The sequence below is a fragment of the Halichoerus grypus genome, chromosome 12, assembly GCF_964656455.1.
Source record: "Halichoerus grypus chromosome 12, mHalGry1.hap1.1, whole genome shotgun sequence".
NCBI lineage: Eukaryota > Metazoa > Chordata > Mammalia > Carnivora > Phocidae > Halichoerus > Halichoerus grypus.
The window spans coordinates 76,472,591-76,478,202 of record NC_135723.1 but is presented as its reverse complement, the minus strand read 5'-3'; the positions used below and the strand labels follow the sequence as shown (position 1 = coordinate 76,478,202).

At 36.8% G+C, this 5,612-nt stretch overlaps 1 pseudogene; it reads left to right on the top strand.

Annotated features, from left to right (window-relative positions):
* Positions 1 to 3,573: 3,573 nt before the first annotated feature.
* On the top strand, positions 3,574 to 4,179 carry LOC118536249 (large ribosomal subunit protein uL6 pseudogene; annotated as a pseudogene).
* Positions 4,180 to 5,612: the final 1,433 nt, after the last annotated feature.

Here is a 5,612-nt window from a genome sequence, read left to right as displayed (position 1 = left end):
ATTAACTACATAATTAAAATGACTTCTCTTAAGGTAGGATATTTATTCATATATAAAGTCTATAATTATATGCAATTATTAGGTTTTCACAAAGTCAGGTTATTAGAATTACTGATAACCAAAAGTTTGATAGTGTGAGCACTGATTAGACACAAGGATAGATTCATTTTTGAAAACATAGTTGTTTCTACTGGGTGCTAGAAAACAAAGAATACATAGGTCTCAGAGAGCAGTAAACAGAACAAGCTCACATTCTAATTCTTAGGAAGAGAAGACTATGAACTGAGACAATAGTCTATGGGCACTAAGAGAGACAGGGAATCATCCAAGTAGAGAAAATGCTCAGACTACATATGTAAACAAACTTGTACCAGATCAAATGTAATTTCTACTAGACTTCATTCTTATATTCAGGATAGTTTCAGTCATTCACATAGTGTTTTATGAAGACATCACAGATGAATTGTTTAGATTTAAGAACTACAAAGCACCCCAAAGTCACAGTCTGACAGAAACCTAGGGAGGACACAATAGGTACTTGACTGAATACTGAAAACACGACTTATTATCTAAAATGTTCTGTGATATAACAAAGGACTGATGTTTTATTTTTTTTTAATTTTTTTTAAAGATTTTATTTGTTTATTTGACAGAGACAGAGACACAGCGAGAGCAGGAACACAAGCAGGGGGAGTGGGAGAGGGAGAAGCAGGCTTCCCGCTGAGCAGGGAGCCCGATGTGGGACTGGATCCCAGGACTCTGGGATCATGACCTGAGTCGAAGGCAGACGCTTAACGACTGAGCCACCCAGGCGCCCAGGACTGATGTTTTAAAGGCAAAAAAAAAGTAAAAACATAAAGAACCTAAAAAAATTAAAAATAGGTACATGCTATTTAAAATGTGTGATTATGAAAACAGACATGAGAGTCAGTATCTCTGTCCTGTTAGTTTCCTCACTTATAAATTGAAAAAAATTGCAACAATCGTTATTTCATCACAGGGATGTTGCGAAAAGTAAATTAATTCATACATATGAAGTATTTAGTCCAGTGATGGAATATGGTAGGAGCTATACTTTGTATTGTCATTATTATTATTTTATTATTATTATCTTTGATACCCAATCTGTTTCCTGGGTGAGCATTTAAAAGACCACTAGAACCAGAGGGTATGAAATGAAGGCAGAACCTTTCTTCCACGTGAAGTAAGCCCTCTGATTAGTTTCCACTTGTGTGACCTCACCAGCATCTAAACCTCCAAAATATAAGAAAGACCACCACTTATAAAATAACATGCCCCTGAGAGAGTCCAGAAGAATGTTTCCCCAAACAGCTAAGATACAAAAACATAAATTACTGCTTCAGTTGCTATAAGCAATGGCATGAAATCCCACAGACTTTCACTTTTAGTAGGATGAGTCACTCACTATTAACCTACTAAGAGAATTGTTAGCATTATAGACATTTGGTACTCACTTCCTTAAAAAAAAAAGGAAAGAAAAAAAGCAGATGGTTAAAGATTTTATTCAGAATTCTGCTAAGACACGCTGTCACAATGCTTGGCAATGTTGTGAAAGTCCTATCTGCATGCACATTCACAGATATTAGGAATCCCTCTGCATTTTATGATGCATGTTGCACTTTTTAGTGCAACATCTGTGTTGTCTTGAGTGTGTTATGACTTTAAAGCCTTGAGTCAATATATTTATAGACATGTTGTTCTGATTTGGATTTATTGATCATTTGATTTTACATAAATGTTGAATCTTTAAATATTTGATGAAATTGTTGCCAGTGTGATTTGATTTTCCAAAGGAAAATGTATGGACTTAATTTTGATTATGATCTGCTTAAATTTAAAAAAAATCAGTAATACAGAATACTGATACATTTCCAGTTGTGATTGTCATAATTAGAGATCTACTGATACTTTTTTCCAATAATAGTAGGATTTGACAGAATAATTATAACTACATAAAATTCCAAAACAATGCTAGGAAAATAATCCTTTTGAAGTTCACATATCCAATAATTCTAATTATTCAACTGCTGAAAACCTCTGAAATATCTTTGAAAGAGCACTGCAATTACATTTCCAGCTCTGGAGGATTTTGCAGGTTTATTGCTTTTCTTTCTGTATTAATTTTTTTGTTTGCTTTTTAACCTTTATTTTGGAAATAATTACATACTCAAAGGAAGTTGTGAAGATAATACAGAGAAGAGTCTTACTTTTTACCTTCTTCCAATGGTTACATTTTACATAATTATAATACAATATCAAAACAGAAATTTTACATTGGTACAATGTATGTGTATAATTCCATGCCATTTTGTCACATATGTAGATTTGTATAACCAACAGCACAATCTAGATATTCTATGCCACAATAATCTCTCTCATGGTACTTTTTTATAATTGAACCTGCAACCAGATGCCAGATGACTATTCCTAACTGCTGGTAAGACCTGATGTATATTTCATCTCTATAATTTTATCATTTTAAGAATGTTATAGGGGCGCTTGGGTGGCTCAGTCGTTAAGCATGTGCCTTCGGCTCAGGTCATGATCCCAGGGTGCTGGGATCGAGCCCTGCGTGGGGCTTCCTGCTCAGCAGGAAGCCTGCTTCTCCCTCTCCCAACCCCTCCTGCTTGTGTTCCCTCTCTCGCTGTGTCTCTGTCAAATAAACAAATAAAATCTTTAAAGAAAAAAAAAAAGAATGTTATATAAATGGAATCATCCTCGTACAATTAAGTTTTTCTACTCAACATAATACCTTTGAGAACCATCCAAGTTGTTTTATGTATTGATAAATAATCACTTGTTATTTATTGGTAGTATTCCATGGCATGGATGTACAACAGTTATTTTATTGTTTGTTTGTTTATTTTTGAGAGACACACACACACACACACACACACAGAGCACATGAGCAGGGGGAAGGGCAGAGGGAGAGAGAGAATCTCAATCAGACTCCATGCTGTGTGGAGCCCAATGTGGGGCTCCATCTCCCCACCCTGAGATCATGACCTGAGTCAAAGTCAAGAGTCGGTCACGTAACCTACTAAGCTATCCAGGTGCTCCTGGATATACAACAGTTATTTTAAACTTCTCACCTACTGAAAGACATTTTGGTGTTTCCACTTTTTGGCTATTGCAAATAAAACTGCTATAAACAATTATGTACAAGTATCTGTGTGGACGTAGATTTTCATTTCTCTGAGATAAAAATGCAGGAGGTCAATTACTGTGTCATATGGTAAGTGCACGTTTAGCTTTTAAGAAATTGTCAAAATGTTTTCCAGAGTGGCTGTACCATTTTATGTGCATCCTACCAGCGATACACAAGATCTCATTTATCTGCATCTCAGTGCCATTTAATATCATCACTGTTTCATATTATTTGAAGTGTTAGCTGTTCTAATAGGTTTATAGTGATGTCTCAACATAGCCTTAATTCGCATTTCTTTGATGACTAATGATGTTGAAAAGCTTATCATATGTTTATTAGCCATGCATATATACTTCTCAGTGAACTATTCCTTCATGTTGCTGTTTGCCACATCTACTGTGAGAATGAAGACCATTCTCAGCCATCAGACTGTCAACATTCCAGAAAATGTTGACATCACTCAAAGGATGTGCAGTTACTGTAAAAGGCCCCAAAGGGACTTCAATCACATCAATGTAGAACTCAGTCTCCTTGGAAAGGAAAGAAGAAAAGACAAGAAGAGGCTCCGAGTTGACAAATGGTGGGGAACTAGCAAAGAACTGGCTACTGTTCGCACGATCTGTAGTGGCGTACAGAACGTGATCCAGGGCATTACTCTGGGCTTCTGCTACAAGATGAGGTCTGTGTATGTTCACTTCCCCATCAACGTTGTTATTCAGGAGAATGGTTCTTGCTGAAATCCAAAATTTCTTGGGTGAAAAATACATCTGCAGGATTTGGATGAGGCCAGGTGTTGCTTGTTTAATATCTCAAGCCCAGAATGATGATGAGTTACTTCTTCAAGGAAATGACATTGAACTTGTATCAAACTCAGCTGCTTTGATTCAGCAAGGCACAGCAGTTACAAACAAGGACATCAGAAAGTTTTTGGATGGTATCTATGTTTCTGAAAAAGGAACAGTCCAGCAGGCTGATGAATAAGATCTAAGTTGTTCACCTACAGAAACAACAAGATGCTGGATGATTTTTCAGACTGATCTGTGAATATTTTAAAGATGCAGTAAAAGCTCTATTGATTTGGGACTTTTTCTTAGACCAATAACCCTTTCCATCTATTTGGCAAGTAAACCATTCAGAAGTAAATTGTAGTGTGCTAAGAAATGTAACAGAATGAACAGATTAGGAATTTTTTTCTGGTAAAACTTCATAGGAGAAAAAAAAAATATTCCTTCATGTCTTTTGCCCATTTTTTATTTGGACTTGTTTGATTTTTGTATTGTTGAATTTTGAGAGTTCTTTATCTATGAGATATAGATAGATAGATAGATAGAAAGATAGATATACAAAACTACATCTATTTATCTATATATATCAGCCATATATATAGCATATGATTATTATATATATCATATATGTGATTCCTTTTGTCACCTCTGTGGTCTGCAATTGATTTCTCCCAGTCTATATAAGAGTCTTTTCATCCTCATTCACTGGGTTTTCCACACAGTAAAATTTTTATTTTGATGAAGCCCTATTTATCAATTATTATTTTATTGATTGTGCTTTCCGTGTTATCTGTAAAAATTTATTTATTTGAGAGAGAGAGAAAGAGAGAGAAGATAAGAGCAGAGTGAGAGGAAAAGTAGACTCCTTGCTGTAGACTCCTTGCTGAGCAGGGAGCCCTACATGGGGCTTGATCCACGACCCTGAGATCATGACCTGAGCCAAAGGCAGATACTTAACCAACTGAGCCACCAGGCGCCCCATGTGTACAAACTCTTCACCAAGTCCTAGATCCTCAAGATTTTCTACTATTTTATCTTCTAGAATTTTGTACTGACTTTGCCTGGATTTGAAATCGGGTAACATTTGATTTACAAATTTAGTAAGGATTCCTTTTAAAATATTTGGTAGAATTTGGAGTCCCTGGGTGGCTCAGTCATTTAAACATCCGACTTGACTTCGGCTCAGGTCATGATCTCAGGGTCGTGAGATCAAGCCTCGAGCAGGTCTCTGTGCTGGGTACGGAGTCTGCTTAAGATTCTCTCTCCCTCCCTCTCCCTCTGCCCCTCCTCACCCCTCTCTCTCCCTCTCTTAGGAAAAGAAAGGAAAGGGAAGGGAAGGGAAGGAAAGGAAAGGGAAGGGAAGGAAAAGACTTGGTAGAATTCTCCAGTGAATCACCAGAGCCAGATTTCTTTTCAGGGAGTTTTTAAAATTATGGTTTCAATGTCTTAATAGTTATAGGGACATAAAATTATGTTTCATGTTGGATGAGTTGTGTTAGTTTGCATTTTTTAGGAATTGGTCCATTTCATCTAAATTGTTCAATTTGGTGGGCGCCTGGGTGGCTCAGTTGGTTAAGCGACTGCCTTTGGCTCAGGTCATGATCCTGGAGTCCCTGGATCGAGTCCCGCATTGGGCTCCCTGCTCGGCAGGGAGTCTG